Below are 19,719 nucleotides of genomic sequence, written 5' to 3'. Positions count from 1 at the left end.
AGAAGAAAAGGGCAAGTTTCTTTTTTTTTTCTTTGCAAACTATTTTAAAAGCAAGGCATGCAGACCAGGAGCTTGACTACTTTTATTCAGCTTATCAAGGCAATAAATTTATGTCTATACCCATGAAACCTTCACAAGTGTATGCTGAAAAATGTAAATGAAGCTTAATATTTTAATTATAGTACTTGTTATGAGAAGATGAACACTTTTATTTATGATTGCCTCTTGACATTTTGGTAAATAAGCATTTTAATGCTTTTATAATATAGGTTTTTTCTTCGAGCAGTGTACTGTGGGTGCTCCATTGTAGGGGTCAGGCTTGTCCCGGTACCGAGGATCAGAAATCTTTCCCAGCCGTAGTCCACCGGACCATGCATACACAATGCGCATGTCGTACCTTTCATGCTGTTTGCGTGCGCGTGATCCCGCTCCTGCCAGTTCCTCCTGACCAGCAGTGGATGGAGTGAACAGACACAGAAAAATTGTGGTTAGTTAGTTAGTTATAATAGTTGTTTACATAGTCGTAATCCTCCTTAGTTTTACTGTTCCAGTTGATATAGTTATTTAAAAAAAAATTGTTATAGTTAGTGTTTTTCTGAGGCGACACATTAGTCATTGTTTTTTTAATTTCAAACACGTCTAGTCCGCTGTAGACTACAAGAGACGCCGATGAGTCATGCCGGGATCACCTGGATTTAAAAAGTGCGGTGCATGCTGTGAGCCAATACCCTCCTCAGAGGGGCATGCTCTATGCATACGGTGCCTCAGCGAGGGACACATAAGAACGTAAGAATGGCCATACGGGGTCAGACCAAAGGTCCATCTAGCCCAGTAGCCTGTCTGTCGACAGTGGCCAGCACTAGGTTCCCCAGAGGGGGTGGACTGCAGACAATAGTCAAGTGATTTGTCTCGTGCCGTCCTTCTCCAGCCTCTGACAAACAGAGGTCAGGGACACCATTTCTATCCCCTGGCTAATAGCCTTTTATGGACCTAACTTCCATGAAATTATCTAGCTTCTCTTTAAACTCTGTTATAGTCCTAGTCTTCACATCCCCCAGAAATGTCCCCATTGTTCTAAGCTTACAGCGCGAGCTATACGGGACAGGGAGATGCGGCTTAAAATGCTCGTGTTTACAAGGCATTACAAGAGACCGTCTCCTCCTGCCTAACGGAACCCATGAAAACCAGTAGACGCCGGCCCTCGTCACTTAAGCATACCCATGCAAAGAGGAGGCCTTCTCCTTCACGCTCCTTACCACTGACGCACGTTAGCACAGGGGATAAGCCAGGCACCTTGGGTACGTTTCCCACGCACGGACCCAATAAAATGAAGTAGGGCTGCAGCATATTGACACTGAATCCGCTGTCATCGAGGCATGTGGCACCGAAAATGTTGACAGTAGCTCACCTGGCACTGAGCCCTGAGCCGGCACCAATAGAAGCATCAGAACTAACAGCCATCTCAGCGCCAACAACCACCTTGGCACCGGCCATACAACTGGCATAAGTGCACCAACTGACATCGGCACTACCAGCACAGCTGGCACTGCCAACACACTCGGCACCGCAGTACAGCTCACTAGCGGCACCACCTCTTCACGCTGCAGTGCAGCCCGCACCCAGGAACATTTCAACCCAGGGTTCATCTTCACCCGAGCAATCTCAGGTGCAGATTAAGACTCGCCAAAAGCCCCATAAGTTACCCACACCTTCTCAGAGCCCACAGCAAATGCACTTCTCTCCAGAACCGCCTTCGCCATTTCCAGCTCATTCATTTTTGTCAAGGCACTCACTGGGACATCACACCACAAGGCGAAGTCATTATTCTCCTTATGCCTCACCTTATTATCACCATTGGCGCCAGCTCTCACCAGCATTGTCCACACACTCAAGGGGAAAGTCATGATCATGTAGATCCCCTACAGTCTCCAACTATTCAGGACACCATGGGACACATAGGCGCAGATACTTCTCCAGGTTCCCATACAGCATGCACTATTACGATTGCTCTTCGAGGCCCTACTGTTACGATAGATATCGCTCACACTTGCCAGGACACATTACCATCACCGTCCCATCATCCGTCTCAACCTTCATGTACCAGGGCTCATTCATCTGTTCTGACCACAAGAAGACCACCTACCCCGATGGGAATTGACCCGTCCGTGCCACCTCATAGAGATCTGCAACAACAGCAGTCATCCGAATGTGAAGAACCACAGGGGCACTCACCCACTAACCAGCCTTCATCATCACCAGATGACACAGTCTTTCCAGGCGATGCATCACCAACTGATGACCTCTGCCAATTTCAGGAGTTGTTCAAAAGGGTAGCCGACGGGTTCAACTTTCTGAGGTACAACAGAAACAGCACCATCTTCTCAGAAACCTCCCACCATCACAACAATCCAAAGTGGCACTACCAATCAATGACACAATTTTAGAAATAGCAGATGACATATGGCAAATGTCAGCATCAACTCCTGCTATTAACAAGAAAGCAGATAAAAAGTATTTCATTCCCACGAAAAGCATGGAATTCCTTTTCACACATCCACAACCAAATTCTCTCGTTGTGGATGTAGCACAGCAGAGGGCAAAAGCTCCGCAGCTCAAAGCCAACAGCGGAGACAAGGAGAGTAAGCGCCTGGATCTCTTCAGCCAAAAAGTCTACTCTTTCGCGACATTAACCCTACAGATGGCCAATTATAATTTTGATAATTACTCAAAACTGGTTCCACTCACTGAACACTTGCCAGACAACAAACGCGACGTTCTCAAGGCGGTGGTACAAGAAGGGTATGCAGCTTCCAGAACAGCCCTGCACATAGCCCTTGATGCAGCATACACTGCAGCGCAGACCACCGCCACCTCGGTGGTCATGCATTGGACATCATGGCTGCAACAAGCAGCAGTACCAAAGGACCTCCTGTCCAAAGTCAAAGATCTCCCCTTTGACAGGCTTCCTGCAGAAAAGATGGATCAAGTTCTCCATTCGGGCAAGGACTTGAGAATCACACTGAAAACTCTAGGCATGTACACCCCGCCTTACTAGCACAAGAGGTACACACCCTACCAGAGGGAGAGACCGTGCTCGCATCCAATGACCCACTATAGACAGCAGGACCACCAACGCAACAGACAGAGACAGCAGAGAAGGTGACCTCAACCCAAAGCATCTGGCCAGCAAAACACCAGACAGCAAGTTTGATGTCTCAGTCGATGGACTGCGGACCACACCGCTAGACAACCATACTTGCGCTGCCAATACACTGTTCCATCACCATCTAAGGCCATTCCACCGCCAATGGGACCATATTATCACCGACAGATGAGTCCTACAGCTGATTGCATTAGGTTACACCATCTCCTTCATTTCATTGCCTCCTCCCACCCCTCCCACACCATCCCCTTCATTTCATTGCCTCTTCCCACCCCGTTCCTCTTCAGGGACCCATCTCACAAGCCTCTCTTAAAACAAGAAGCACTTCGTCTCCTGACCATCGGAGCAATAGAGAAGGTGGCAGAGGCTTTTATTCCCACTATTTCTTGACCCGGAAGAAGTCGGGAGGCTAGAGACCCATTCTGGACCTTTGACTTTTAAATCAGTACCTTCGTAAACAACGCTTCAAGATGGTGACCCTGGCGACTATCATACTAGCACTGCACAGCGGAGATTGGTTCACGTCCCCGAATCTACAGGATTCCTACTTTCATGTGGCCATTCACCCGGCCCACAGACGATTCCTAAGTTTCCAAATAGGCAAAGACCATTTCCAGTACAAGGTCCTGCCTTTTGGTCTCTCGTCGGCTCCCAGGGTCTTCTCAAAGACACTGGCAGTAGTCACAGCATACCTGTGAAAACTGGGAATCATTATATTCCCCTATCTCGACGACTGCCTAATGAGAGCACCTTTGTTCACCAAAGCGCTTCACGCCACCAACACCACGAGATGTGTATTTGGGACACTTGGGCTTATATTCAATGTCCCGAAGTCGTTCATGATACCGCAACAATTGATAGAGTTCATTGGCGCACGCCTCAACTCGACCAAGGTGTGTGCGTTCTTACCCATGAACAGATTCCAGGAGATCCAGGACTTAGTACAAGTTTTCTCTGCCAGTCCCAGGACACCTGTACTCACCTGCCTGTAGCTCATGGCCATATGGCGTCCACAAAGTATGTTGTAGCATGCGCAAGATTACGCTTCCGATGTCTTCAGCATTGGATGGCTACGATATATATCCCAAACAGCTAAGACGTCCACAGGAGAGTTACGATACCTTCTCACGTAAGAAAATCATTGCTCTGGTGGACCATCTCTGACAATTGGATGGACAATTGGATTCTCTTTCATCGCCCTCAACCAACAATGCAACTTACCCCCTATGCATCACTCCAAGGTTGGGACACCCATCTGCAGCCAGGCAGCCCAACCCTTTCTCAAACAATCTTGCTTGCCCTCTGAGATGTCGTCTGTATACAGAGCAGAGAAGGAACAATAAGAAGATCAGCATAGCCATTAAGCTTTGATCTGCTTTGACCAGGATATGCAAGTTTCTGACTCTGAGTAACGATTAAGGAAATAAGCTAAGCTCGAGGCTGCAAGAAGTGTCAGCTGGCACCTATGTTGATTCGAACACACAGTCCCAGGAAGAGGAATTTCCCACTGAGAAAACAATGTCCAGTACTTCAAAATTTAATCATCTCAATTCTCTCTTACAAGTGTAAATTAAGTTCACAACTTCCTTGTGAGAACTGGTCTCACAGCAGACAGACCAGCATCAATTGGCATTACAGATAAGAAAGAGAAAATACGTGACCCAATGGGTATATAAGATGGGCCCAGCACACACTCACTTTGAGTGTCAAACTACCATTTACCTGCTGGTCGGGTTAGGTGTTTGACCTCCCGAGGTCCACGGGGACGCCCACCTCGTATTTTCGTCTTTCCGAGGAATTGAGGGACCGATCCTGGCCTGACACGCTGGGACCGAGTGACGCAGAAAGGGGTAAAAATTGTACCTGTATGTGTCCTTTTGTTTTAGTGCATGCATAGAATAGAGCTCTTTAAAGATTAAACTGTCATTTGGTACCATTATTTTCTATTTCCTATCTTTATTTTCCTTGTAACCATTTTTTTAAAGATCTATCTATCTATCTATCTATCTATCTATCTATCTATCTATCTATCTATCTATCTATCTATCTATCTAATTTGCCAGCAGTTAAGAAATAGAACAATAGCCATTGCAACCACATGATTTATAAGCTTCCTCAAATAAACCTGTAACTGTTTAAGCTTTAACCTGACTCCTTCAGTTGCTGTAATAGAACCAAGCACAATTTAAAAGAACTTCAGCCAGTCATAAAGGGACAGATATAGGGAGAGCCTGGGCGTTTGGATTTGTGTCACACCCAGGTGGCAAAATTCAGTTGGGGCGCTTCTCAGTCTCCCCGAGGCTGCCCGCTGCGAAGGAATTATGAAATTCTAGCAGCTGAAATCTGAAGCGTAATAAGCTCTCCCTGTACACTTATTGGGGCGCCTTTCAGCCTCTTCCAGGCTGCCCACTGCAAGGGACCCCGGTCTCAGCAGTTGAAGTCTTGGGTGTATAGTACACACACACACACACCACTCACTGCCCTGACCGTTGGCTGACACCATCTACAGGACCAACAAACCCAAGGACTATGGTACCCCCAAGAATCACTACTACACATCAACCTCCTCGAGTTGCAGGCGGTCTTCAACACATGTCGGTACTTCCTCCCTCTGATCCGTGGTCGAGTTATTTGAGTCCTTACTGACAATACAACCACGGTATACTATGTAACCAGACAGGGAGGAGCCTGTTCTCACTTTGCGCTGAAGCAATACATTTATGGAATTGGTGCAATCAGCACAATATTACGCTCATCGTAGCATACCTCCCTAGTGAACAGAACTCCACCGCTGATGCACTAAGCAGACATTTCTCCACTAACTACAAATGGGAGCTACACCCAGAGGTACTCCATCCCATATTTGATCACTGGGGGTTCCCATCAGTAGATCTCTTTGCCACGCATTGCAACATGAAATGTCCTTGATACTGCTCGAGAGCCAGGATCAGACGGAACTCCATGGGGGACGCCTTCCTATGTGATTGGAGTTACCATCTTCGGTACGCCTTCCCGCCTACTCCCCTCATTCCAAGAGTTTTAGAGAAAATAGCAATCGAGGGAGCCACAATAATACTAATAGCCCCCTTCTGGCCACGACAGACGTGATTCCCTTACCTGTCTCACATGTCGATCCACTCTCCATATCACCTACCCAGATGCTATGACTTGCTGACGCAGAACCACGGGCGATTGATGCATCCTCAACTCGACCATCTTGCTCTGACAGCCTGGTACCTGGCTGGTTCCAACAAACAGAAATGATAGGTTCTCAAGCTGTCAAACACATTCTGCTACATAGCAGAAAACGTAATACATGGACTACTTACCTCCATAAGTGGAGCTGCTTTTCTTCATGGTGTTTTGACACAGCCTTAGATCCATATTCAGCACCTATTCATCACATTTTGTACTATCTTTTATATCGTAAAAATTCTGGCCTCACCTGCTCCTCCCTCAAGGTGCATATAGTGGCTATCACTGCTTTCTGACACTAGGTGGATGGCTATTCTGTGTTTTTCCCATCCAATGACTAAAAGATTTATGAAAGGGTTGGCTAACGTTTTCCCACACCACAGGCAGCCCACGTACCCTTGGAACCTGGAGCTACTTTTGAGTGCCCTAATGCAACCCCCCTTCGAGCCTCTGGTGACGTGCGATCTACACACCGTAACAATTAAAGTCATTTTTCTGTTGGCAATAACCTGAGCCTGAAGGGTCAGGGAGTTGTCTGCCCTCTCAGCGTCACCGCCCTACACAATATTTACCCCTAAAGGAGTGATACTGTGTCCTTAGCCTGCCTTTCTACTGACAGTAAATTTGGAATTCCACATAAATGAACCAATTGTTCTTCCCATGTTCTATCCCAAACTCCACTCCTCAGCACAACAGGCATGCCTCCATACCTTGGATGTCCGTCGAGTGTTGGCGTTCTGCATCGATAGGACAAGATGCTTTCACAAATCTCAGAAGCCTCCTAGTGTCCACAGCAAAGCGCTCTAGGGGCCATCCTTTATTGGCGCAACGTGTTTCCACAATCATCGTCTCCTGTATAAAATGACCTTCCATAATAAGCCTCTTCCTCACACGCCGGAGGCCCGCTCAATGCGAGCGATGGCAACATCAACTGCCTTCATCATAGGGATCCCCTTACAAGACATTTGCAGGTCAGCTACATGGTCCTCCGGCTTCACATTCGCTAAACATTACGCCATACCCAATCTCCTTATAGCCAATACAGCGGTTGCCTCACCTGTCCTCTCCACTGCTGCAGCACAATAGTTCAAAATCCGTCCTCCGTTACACAAGCAACTGTTGTGAATTCACCTACAGTGGAGCACCCATGGTACACTGCTCGAAGAAGAAGTTACTCACCTTGTGCAGTAACGATGGTTCTTCGAGATGCATGGCCCGTGGGTGCCCTCCTCCTCTCTTCAGAGTACCTTGTTTCTTATGTTTTTCAGACCATAGAGGATCAGAAGGAAGTGGCGGGAGTAAGAGCATGCACACACAGGTGGTGCGAAAGGCACGAGATGCCCATTGCGAATGTGCAGTCCGGCAGACTACGGCTGGAAAAGATCTCCGATCTGCGGCACCAGGACAAGGTCGACAACTACAGTGGAGCACCCCTGGGACATGCATCTCAAAGAACCATCGTTACTGCACAAGGTGAGTAACTCCTTCTTCTTAAATATTTCACTAATTCTATCATTTGTCCCCAAAGAGTTTTATGGAAATTATTTGTAGTAGTCACTAAGTTTATGGGCCTTTTGTACAAACTACTTTTTTTTTTTTTTTTTTTTGCTTAGTTTAAAAAAAAGCTTGTAGTTAACCATGAGTGCTTTTTAAAATGGAAAAACTGCATGAAGATCCTGCATGGTATTTCCACTTGTCACACAAAATTAGTTATGTTGCATGTTGCTTGATTTATTTTTTAAGGCTGTAGATAAGCTAAATGGTGTGAACGCAAAGTCCGTATGCTTTTTTAGTATTAATCAGTGTATTGTACACTTTCTGATGTTTGTAAAAGTAAATATTTTATTGCATATTTTTCTTTGGTATTGCTTTATTTTTGCAACCTTTTATACTACTTACTATTACTATAACACTGCATTTAAGGAATGTGTTTGGGGGGGAAAAGGGATTTTCATTCTCAGGTCTATCATGAATGAAATTATGTAAATTAGTGGCTTAATACTTAAACTGTTTGATATCTTGTCTTCTTAATATTACTTCACTTATAAGTAATCACTCAAATGTTTGCTTTCATATTCTGCATATAGTGTATTTACACTTCAGTGGTAGATCTTAGACCAAATGGCAGATTCTGAAAATAATAAAAGCAGGAACATCAATTTAAGGTATCTTGCCATCTGTGGGCATGTCTACACTGCAGCATTATTTCAAAATAACAAGGTGAACGTTTACACAGCAAACCCATTATTTTGAAATAATTTTTAAAATAACAGGCTTCTTATTCTGGAATAATAAATCCTCATTTCATGAGGAATAATGCCTATTTCAATATAGCTATTTTGAAAGTGTGTGTGTGTGTGTGTGTGTGTAGATGGTGAAGCTGTGGTTATTTCAGAAGAAGTGGCCTCTAGGGCTTCTCACAGCTGAGCTGGTGGCCGCTCTGCCCACACCCATCATAACTCTATAGTTCCCCTTCCTCTTCAGGCTACCTCTTTCAGGGGAAACTGCTTGTGGCAGAAGGAAGGCCATGCCAGCACTGAGCAATGCAGCAGGACACATTTGTGGTGCCATGGCAGACCCCCATACTTCCAGCGAGCCCTTCATGGCTGCAATTGAGCCAGCAGCCAGCTCCCGAGACCCTGCCCGAGGGTGGAAGAGGCGGGCACCATGCTATTCTGGTGCAGAGATCCTGGATCTTATTGAGGTCTGGGGAGAGGAGGCAAAACTCCAGGATCTCCACACCAGGCACAGGAATGAGGACATCTACAGCCAGATGGCCAACAGCCTGGGCCAAAAGAACCGCATGCACACCCAGGAGCAGGTGTGCATGAAAGTTAAAGAACCCAGGCAGGCCTACACAAAGGCGAGGGAGTGGAGCTCCTGCTCTGGAGTGCAGCAGCTTCACTGCATCCTAGGAGGGAGGCGAGTCAGTCCCTTCCTCTCCCTCCTTGTTCTGGACTCTGGATGGAGACACCCATCATCAGCATCTCAGAGGGTGGGACAGTGGACAAGTAGAAAGAGAAAGTTGAGGAGGAAGATGAGGCCAGCGTGGACATGATGCACCAGCCAGGAGGTCATCCTGTCCCTGAAGCCAGTACCCTCCTCCCAGGACTTCACCCAGGTGAGTGAGGAGACAGTAGAACCTCTCTTCAAATGGCCAAAGGTGTCCTCCACCATGATGCAGACCCTGCTGAGCCTGCCATTGAAACTTTCCTTGGTGGGGTCCGGATGGTGGGGTGTTATGCTTAAAAGAAGCACACGGGATCTTTTCCAGGAGGATAAGGCAACAGGCCACATTTAGTGATAATATAACAAAGTAGCATATGCCTTCACTCTCACATGCACATGCGCGCGCGCACACACACATACACACACACACATCCTGCTGATGGAATAGTTACCTGTCTGTTGCTCGGCCCAACCTATTGGCCAGATAGTTCGGGTGCGAGGAAGGAGCCCGGTTCTTGTCAGTCTGAACTGGTGCTCCACTTGGCAGGACGGGAACCTGAAGAACCATACAAGACACCCCATCCTTTATAGGATTTTCCTTCCATGCAAGTTTATGCATTTTGCCTTGTCAGGCCTTTATCAGTCATTCAGAATCACACTCAATCTTCCTACATGTGTTTATCAGGAAGAAATTGTTCTCAGTCATTTGATATCCATATGCTGCTGACCCACTAACTTCAGGGTTGGTCAATCTGCCTATGTCCAATTTGCGTCTTCAGTGTGCTTTAGCTTAGTTGATAATTATTTGGTGCTTCTGAGTCTCCAGCCCCTCCTCTGACCATTTGAGCATGGAGTGGCCTTCACACATCTCTCCTAAAATATTCTCTCTCTCATTCACACAAACAATACGTTTACAGAATTGCAGCATAGAACAAAGGGGTACTTCTAGTCACTTTAACAAAGTTACAAAGTTTTTCAACATTAAACTTCTTTCTGTCTACTCCAAGGTTTTATCTAATGCTGACATCACTATTCATTACAAATATTCCATCCTTCACTTTAACATCAGAACATGCTAACATCAAACAGAGCTGGAGCTAATTTAACAAAGCTGCCTGGCCTGTCTGAGAACTACATCTTGTATTTAAGTTTAATTCAAACCTTTTGCTATAACATACATTCATTATAACTAACTGACTTATTAGTTACAAAATTTCAGGACTACACGTGTGGGGGTTCATCAGCAAAGGATGGGCTACATCCTCCATGATGCACATTGGTCTGTCCATGTCCACGTCCCTGACCCCGATGGTGCAGTCAGAGGAAAAATGTGCCGGCGTGCATCTTCTATAACAAAGTAGGATTCCTGAAGACATGGGTTGTGCACCTTCCCTGACCATCCGACACTGTTGGTGAACTTGCCGGAGTGGTCCACGAGGGCCTGCAGGTTGATATAATTGGAGGCCTGGTGGTCAGGAGCCCAGATGGGGATATGGGTGCTGTCAATGGCCCTCTTGTAGTTGGAGAAGTCCATGACAGCAAAGCCAGTGTCTAGGGGGTCCACGTCGCCCAGGATGACAACCCTGAGCAACAGGATGGTGTTGATGGCCCTCACCACCTGTAGAATGATACAAACAGAGAATCACAGGGTTGCCATAGCTCTTGGGATTCCCTGAGCCCAAGCCCCTTCTCACAACAGGAGCAACCCCAACTTACTCTCCATCCCTGGCAGGGCTTTGTGAAGGCAGGACAGCAAAACCTCTAGAGAGGAAGAGTCCCTCCTGTTCCTTAGGGAACCCCATTTCCAGTAGCTCACCACCCTCCTAGAACAGTAGTGAGAGAATCAAACCTGCATGAGCACAGTCCTGATGGTCGATCGCCCCATGTCAAACAGGTTCCCAGTGGAGCAGTAGCTGATCGGCATGGCAAGCTTCCAAAGTGCGATGGCAACTCCCTTCTGGAAGGGGATGGCAGGTCACATGTGGGTGTCCCATCACTAGAGGGCAGGGACGAGCTACTCACACAGCTCCATGAAGGTGTCCTTCTGCAAGCGAAACATGTGGAGTCACTGCTGGTCATCCCACCGCTCCATGACGATCCGGTTCTACCAGGAGGAGCTAGTGTCCCGACACCAGAAGCAGTGGGGAACGGTGTGCTGCGGAGGGTGGGAGAGGTCATGCTGCGTGAGCAGCATGTGGAGAGAGGCGAGGAGCTGCCCCGCAGTGAACTGTGGGTCCTGTTCTGCAAGGCTACGTGGGCAGCCTGCAGTAACTGCGCCGTGAGGTCTAAGAGCCAGCAAGTGCTTTGCAGCAGGTTTGGCTCCATGACTGGAGTGCTGTGGTGTCCACAAGGGCAACCAGAGCACGCAGTGTGGTGTTTGCTGTCCCTCAAGGAGGTAGGCAAAGGTGAAGAGCCTGATACGCGGCTTTAGAGGGGAGACCCTTCAAGCATGACCCTCAGATAGCCTCAGGCAGCAGCTCCAGGAAGTGACTGCTGTCCTGATGCCCTTCCTGGAGTGCTTTTGGGGGGCTGTGACAGGGCGTTTGCCCTGCACTGGACCTTTAAGGGCAAAACCCCAGCCCTGAGCAAGGGCTGAGGCATCCTTGCTAATGAGGGCCCCGCTGGGGGCTACATAATGGACTCCTGGAGGGAGGGGGGAGAACTGATTGCTGTTCAGGACACAGAGCAGTGGGGACCTGACTGCCAGGGAAGCAGAAGCCTTCCTGGAGATAGAGCAGTGCTGGGGGAGGAAGGCAGAGCACAAGAGGGTCTGGCCAGGCAAGCTCCCAGGCTGCAGGGCTTGAAGCAAGGCCTGAAGCTACTGGGGCTGTGAGGGGCAGCCATGGTAGGCAGGGACAGCAGGTCCACACCCCTTTGCCAGTGATGAGTGGCCATTACAGACTGCAGTTTGCCCCTGAGGCAGGGGTTGGATGAAGACTGGCAGTGGGTCACTGAGGCGCAGGGCTGGCTCTAGGCACCAGCAAAAGAAGCAGGTGCTTGGGGTGTCACATTGCCAGGGGTGGCATTCTGGCTCGCAGGAGGAGCAGGGCAGTGGGGAGCCTCCCAGAGGCCACTTTGAGCTGGGAGCCCCATGCCCGGCTGCTCGGAGCCTGCTCCTGGCCCGGGACACTGGGAGGGGAGGTTCGGGCGGGACGCGGGGAGGGCGGGGTGCCTGGCCCCGGGCACTGGGAGGGCAGGACAGGGCGGAGAGGGGCACAGCGCTGGGAGGGCTGGGCGCCTGGCCCCAGCGCAGGGCGGCCGCGCCTGGCTCTGGCGGAGGGTGGCTGCGCCTGGTGATGCTGAGACCGGCGGGGCAGGCTGCAGCCATGGTGGCTGCTCCCAGCAGCCGGCTCACTGGAGCAGAGTTCAGGGGCTCGGGGGGCACTGGGGCTCTGTGGCGGGGCTCCACCCCTGAGCAGAGAGCCCCGCGGATGCCGCCCTGAGCTAGGAGCCCTGCGCCTAGCTGCTTGGAGCCTGTGCCTGGCTCCGGGGTGCTAGGAGCTCTGCGTGGGCAGCCCCGAGGCGCGGCCCCTGCTGGGAGGGTGGCGTGGGATTGCCGCAGCTGGTGAGGCTGAGTCCGGCAGCCTCTTCTTCACCTTTGTGAGTGTGTGCCCCCCCAGCCAGCCACGCCCCCTCCTGTGTGCCCTCCCCGCAACTCCTCCTCCCCCGCTTCCCCCCACCTGTGTTCTCTCTCCCGCATCTCCCCTGACTGTGAACTCCTCTTGTCCAGCTGTGTTCCCTCCTCCCAGCCCATGTGCCCCTGCCCACTGTCCCATGATCCCACCCGCCCCTGGCTCGGCCTCTGCCCAGCAACCCCAACCTCCTGTCCCATTGAAACCCTGCTGGGACCCTGTTTCCTCTTCTCCCTCCCTCTACCCCGCCTCCCACCTGGATCCCCATCTCCTGTCTGGCTCTCTAAACAATCCTCCCTCCCCCTACTCTCTGGGCCCTGATCCCTCCTCCCCCCCCACACACACCTGAACAGGAACCCAGCCCCCTTGTGCTGTGCCTTACAACCTCACATCTGCCTGGGACCCAGGTGATTCTTCCTCTCCCTTTATCTGAGGAAGGGGAATTCTGGTGTTGCCAGTGCCGATGTCCCCAAGTCCCTTCCTGTCTGGGGCAGGAGACCTTTATTAAAATTGGAATTGTGATCCCATTTAAATAGGCTTTGTTTTAAATAATATACCTTTAAAATTGTTATGGCCTAAATTTATCATAACCTATTTAAATAGCTTATGAATTAAATTTAAAAATTAAATAGAACATGTCTTCTGTCAATTTTTAAAGAAATTCTACCAGTTCACTAGTGTAAGTACCCAGAACCACTATTTATATCAGCAGTAGCTTCTTCTGCAGGTGAAGAGAGAATGTTTTTATCATTTTGGTTTATTCAGCTGGTTCAATCCAATGATTAGTTCATTCACCATTGCAAAACCAAGAGTTGACGAAGCAGAAAAACTTGTTTTCCTCTTCTCTCAGTAAAAAACTGATTATGAGAGCCTTCTAACATCTTGAAGAACATGATGATTAGATTCGATCTGTTAAATTCACTATGGATATTTCCTTTGTTTAATAAATGAATTTTATTGCAAAATGTGTTTGGATACTTTTTTGTTATATGTCCTTCACATTGAAGGTAGTTTTATTTCATATAAAAATTAAATGCTGGTTTGTTTTTTTTTAAATAGAATTTCTGTCCAGACAGAAGTAGATGCAAATCATATGTTTTAAAAAAAGTAGCCACCACTTAGTGAATAATAAATGGGGTAAAACCTGTCTCTTAAGTGTTCCTATTACACACCATTTTGTAATAAAATAAAAATGTAAAAATTAAGAATCTGATTACATCTAAGTTACACAATTATTTGGGCATTTATTTAGTTGGTAGCTGTACTGAGTGTATTCTCCTGGTTAGTAAATAGAAGCACCAAATTTGGCATAAAGGTTATATTTAGTTGTAAATCAACATGTTTTAAAGGTTGCTAATCAATAAGACTCAACCATCCTTTAGGAAAATATTTTAAAAGTATAATTTAAATGATTAATTGCTCATTTAAACCTAGGTTTTCTGCTTGCCGGTTTAAATTATGATTAAAATGAGAGATTTAAATCAAAGCTATTTAAATCAATCCTCCCTGCTTCAGAGGCTGTTTGGTCCGTCCCTGAAGGAGAAAGCACAGGGTTGCACTCATGAAATAGGTCCTAGGCTAGTGGGGTTTTGTTGTCTGGTGCTTGTCTTGTTCTGGACAGTTGAACTGGGGAGTTGAAACAAAAGTTCTCTTAATCCCTTTGAACTGTTTCTTTGTATAGTGAAGCTGATTCTTGTCCATGGACATCAAGAGTTGTACAGCTTATATGTTGGGTTGGAGTCTGAGTGATTATAAGGCTTCTAATAATAAAATCCCTTTGCAGAGTGAGGAGTGGGACTGGGACTCCAGTACTAGGTGATGTGAACAGCTGTACATGCTTTGGAAGTCTTTAACTGGCTTGCTGTGGATGAACCTGACCTCCCATTGTCCTCACGTGGGGCGCCCTGGTGCTCTCCTAGGAGATGAAAATGCCTGGGGGGGGGGTTGGGCTCCCCCTGAAGTGCGCGCCCCACCCACCAGGAAGCCATACAAGCTGCATTTGTGCACACACCCCCAGCAAGCTGTGCAAGCTGCATTTGCGGGCGGACCCTCTCCAGACAAAAAAAGGGGGAGGGCCAAAAAATTTTTTGCTTGGCTGGCAAAAAACCTAGAGCCAGCCCTGCTGAGGCGAGGTGGATGCAGGGGAACTCGGTGTTTCCTGTGAGAAGAACTGGGGGTCCTGGGGAGGGGAGGACCCTGAAGTGTGCAGTGGAGTAAACAACATCCCCCCCCCCGCAAGGGGGCACAGAGAGACTGGAGTGGGTACTGCCAGAGGGCAGTGTCCTGAAGAGGACGCCATGGACAGGAGGAACATGGGGAGACACCACCTAGAGGGAGGCACCCAGTGAGGCCAGCGAGCTAATTCCCACGACTGCCACCTGGAGGTGCCAGGGTGGTGAGTCAGCCCTGTGACAGAAGCCTTAAATGCGTTTCAGCCTCCAGTCAGTGTAAACGTGCTATTTCGATAGAGATCTGCACCATTTTGATGGGCATTTGTTGTGTGGACGCGCAGTTTTGAAGTAGCTATTTTGGGAGTTATTCCAAAACAGCTTATTTCAAAATAAGTGCATAGGGTAGACATACCCTGTGTATTGTTATAGTCCTGTGTGGAATGGATCATATAAAACTATATGTTAAAAGAATATTATTAAGGTTCCAAAGTCAAGCACTAGAAGTTAGGGAATGCAAGAATTAATGGGGCTTGTGCAACATTAATTGAGCCCTTACATGAATATGCATTATGATAAAGTATTTAATCACATGCTCACATACTAGTTTTTTCAACAGGACCCCTGCCTCATTCAATGCACAGGATAGAAAATGAGCATCTATTTAATATTTTATTCTCTCCTTGTGGTCGGCGAGTGACCTCAGGCCTTATTTGCTACATGCTATTCAAACTGTCTTCTCTAGACAAAATGATTAATTTCCTCCTGGGCTGTTCTGTGGCATTCATCACTGGTACTTGAGTGCTTCACAAATATTAACTGATTTATTTTCTCAGCCCTCTGAGGTAAAGGTGTGTGTACATTATATCCATTTTACAGATGCAAAAGAGGCACAGAGTGGTTGAGAAGAAAAGTACCTGCTAAATTTGAAGGCCCTCAGATGTAATACATTAAAGCACAGTTCCCATTTACTTCAGTTGAAATTATGAGTGATCAGCTCTTCTGGAAGTCAGAAAATATCCAGAAAATAAGAAACTCCTAATAGGTGGCTGCCTATGAAAAGTTCAGTTTAATTAACTTGCCCATATCACACACAGAAATGCTGTGGCAGAGTTAGGGATAGATTCCAATTCTGCACGGCAGCATTCAACTCTTAGTCATAAGATGGTTCCTTCTTTTCCCTCAGTCCCCTGTCTTATTTACCACACACCTTCTAACTTCTGCAACAAATGAGGCAGGAGTCTTGCAGACAACCATTTTCTTCACTCCACAATCATGTTTCATCCCCAGTTCAGGTCCACTTTATGGGCTGCAGGAGGCAGAGATCCTGTGGAAAAAATAGCAGAATAGCAAAATAGGTTTAAATAAAAAAGCAGGCCCACATGGGTCATCATCAAACCTTTAGATACACCGTATAGCCCTCTGCCACTTGAGTTAACAGAGTAACTAGCAGTCGGAGGTTGTCATCTTCTGTGTGGACCAGCATTTGCAGGGGATGAGACATATTTTGACAGTGAATTTCACCAACTTGTTAGCAGCAGAACCATGCTGAGACCTGGAAATCTTGAGTTTGATTCCAATCTTTGGAATGCCTCTAGTGGAGACATACTTGACTTCTCAATCTGTCACTGCCTTATGCCTCTATCTTCCCATCCCTAGCTCCTTACTCCACTCCCGCTCTCCTTGCTTACTCAGGCTTGCCCAGCCAATCCCAATCTACTTTTTTCCCCTCCACGTCCTGCTCTAGTTTGTTCCTTCTGCATCCCGATTGCATGGCTTTCTCCTTCTCACTGTCTGAGTGCCATTATAGAGGTCATTGTGAGCAAGAAGAGAGAGGCTCACTGCTCTCATTTCCAGGGCTTGGTCTCATGCTAGCCCAAAGCAGCAATTAAAGAAGAAGTCCAACTTCACTCTTGTAGTATTGAGCTGGGCGGAGCATATGCTCAGTTGCTTTGTAGGGAGGGCTCAAGTCTGGTCAATGCTAGCAGCAATGAAGGGTTGAAGCATGCTCAGTTGCTTTGTGAGGCTGATCAGCACTAGAGGTTGAACCTCTCTAGTCTTGCACTCTCAGGATCTGACTAGTGCCAAACTATGGGAGATCAATATGGTCTAGCAGCATTACAACACTTCCAACACTTACTGGGCTCTTGGAAGATATTTTAGGGGTAAATTAGAGCTAAATAACAGCACAGCATACTGGGAGACACTGCTGCTGACTGTAAATACACTATGGGACTGCAAGAATCTCAACCACACCTATGATAAATGGACATCCAACATACTAAAATCATGCCAGACCACAGATGTTGCTGGACCATAGCATGCCAGACTAAAAAGATTAAACCTATAGAAAATAAGAGAGGCTTGAACATACCCAGATAGACTCTTCAGAGATGTAAGCAATTAAAAATCAGGTGCTTATGTACCATGTGCAAATTATATGTTTTTCAGAGGCTTATAATTTGCCAAATTCGTGAACATGACAAATCCATACAGCTCCGATGCAGAGGTCCTTCTTCCAAATTTCACATACCTGCCCTAAAGCATGGAGGATCTAGAGCTGTTCATTGAAAGGGTTATCTCAGTGTTTTAATATGGGCAAAATTACATTTTTCCTAGCTTTATTCCTGAAAATAGCGGAACCATTTTGGCTGATTTTTGCTCAGAAAATTTTGGCCTAAAGCAAATGCCCAGCATGCAGAATTTCAGTCCAAACAGTCAGTCTGGTGAAGTTATAAGCAACTGTAAAAAGATTCTTATTGTGTGAAGTGTCAGACAACCTAAATAATAGGTGGCACAATGACTTTCTCTTTGGAGTTCAAAGGAATGGTATGATGTGCTGTGCTAAAGGAATAGTTCATAGGTGAGTGCATTGCTTTAACGCTTGTCAAATGTTACAAAATTGTGAAGATATTGAAGCTGAACTGAAACACTCATACTCTGTTGCTCAACTTTACTGAGACTAGCCTCTAGAGCTGCTGCTTAATGTTAAAACTGTTAAAAGATGCACTTCTACATGATTTAAAATCTTCACTCCCAATTATGAGTAGTTTTCACAATCTTTCACTTTTTATGGATTTATTGACAGTTTCTGTTCCTTTTTATCCTGACAGGGTAACATACTTGACAGCAACTACTGTAACATTTCATTTTTTATTTGCTCAATAGCCATTCTTAAGTGTAGTAGAGTACAAGACAATTATGGAAAAAGTAAATAACTTCCAACTCTGTGTACCTTTTCCGTTGATGACTCTGCTTGTAAACTGACTTTTGAAAGGAACAATGCCAGATGTGATTTAAAAAACATGTAAGGCACGAGTAAGGGAGGTGAATATGACACATCAACATAGGAATGAGACTGTGCATGATGGAAGTTCATCTGCCTTGCTTTCCCTAGGAAGCTGAACTGAAATTAAAAGAGCAAATAAATCACTGTTTTTAATAAGAAAAGTGAGGTTTCAGCCTGTCTTGATTTTTCACTGCATTTGTTGTTAGTATTACATCTAATATTACCCAGAAATAAATATCACATTTTGTGACAAGTTACATAATGCAGGGCTTTTGACAGAGAAAACCTCTGCAACACAACTCGTCCCTGGCTGGGTCTCAAGCAAGAGTAGTTGACATGAAAATGAATTTAATAGGTTCATGGACATTCCCAGAACTGGTTACTTTGCAAAATGCTTCTAGTTAATACCTGTTACGGAATGAAATTTTTTTGTTCCATTCCTCTACAGAAAATAATCTTACATATTAACTTCCTAACAACACAACCACCACACTAGGAACTGACCCCAGCTATATTCTGGCATGGTGCAAAAGAGTACACACTAGAGGTAGCCAGTCATCTCCTGTCCCTGTGGCTGTTTAGAGCAGGACAAACTGGTTTGGTGTTAATGCAACCTTATGTAATTCACTGTATTCTTGTCTTTGTAGCTGAAGAAGTGTTCTGGTGTAGCTGTCATCTTCATTGGGCCATTTAGAAATATTGCTGATTCACTGCATGAATGTAACAAGTTTATCAATGTACCTCCAAACCACCACTGTACAAAATATCACTTGAATTCATCCTAGTTGTAATTGATCCCATGAGACTTTGGGTGAAATCTTGGCCCTACTGAAGTCAATTGAAGTTTTACCATTGAGTTCAACAGGGCCAGGATGTCACTCACTGTCTTCAGTTCTCTCAAAGAAAACTGGTTGGCAGGCCCTGGTTTGCACTTGAGCTGTGCAGAAGGAATTTACTGAGTGATGGTTATGTCTGGACCATCCCACAGGCCTCTCATCGCCAAACACTACTTTGGGAGTCTGAGAGACTGTTATTCTCTGTTTTATTTAAAGCTTATTTAATCAGTTGGACCTGACCTGTGAAGGCCATGGGACAACTCTCTCTAGCAATCCTCTGTCACGAAACTGCACTTATTTCATTGCATGACTGCATGTTTTTGAACACCATGGCTTCTTGCCTCTACAGGGAACACTTTAATCCAAGGACAGAGACCGTGTGCTGCCCACAAGTCCTTACTCAGAACTAGTTTTTCTATACTTTAAATGAACCATTATTTGGAAGTCCTAGAACAGTACCAGGCTAGGACTTGACAGTGGTCTGCTC

General features: G+C 46.6%; 1 long non-coding RNA gene across 1 annotated transcript in view; it reads right to left on the bottom strand.

Moving 5' to 3' along the window:
* The window catches only part of LOC102453500 (uncharacterized), a 99,613-nt gene continuing 79,894 nt past the window's right edge, over positions 1-19,719 (bottom strand). Inside the window, exons 2-8 of the long non-coding RNA XR_331905.4 lie at positions 16,318-16,434; positions 11,157-11,351; positions 9,760-10,925; positions 7,069-7,210; positions 6,281-6,404; positions 4,385-4,477; positions 1-444 (exon numbers count right to left, since the gene is read on the bottom strand). This is a non-coding gene — a long non-coding RNA (uncharacterized LOC102453500). The remainder of the gene's footprint in view (positions 445-4,384; positions 4,478-6,280; positions 6,405-7,068; positions 7,211-9,759; positions 10,926-11,156; positions 11,352-16,317; positions 16,435-19,719) is intronic.

The sequence above is a fragment of the Pelodiscus sinensis genome, chromosome 12 (genome assembly GCF_049634645.1).
Source record: "Pelodiscus sinensis isolate JC-2024 chromosome 12, ASM4963464v1, whole genome shotgun sequence".
Classification (NCBI taxonomy): domain Eukaryota; kingdom Metazoa; phylum Chordata; order Testudines; family Trionychidae; genus Pelodiscus; species Pelodiscus sinensis.
The sequence above is the reverse complement of the archived record's forward strand: the minus strand, read 5'-3'. Positions and strand labels throughout refer to the sequence as shown.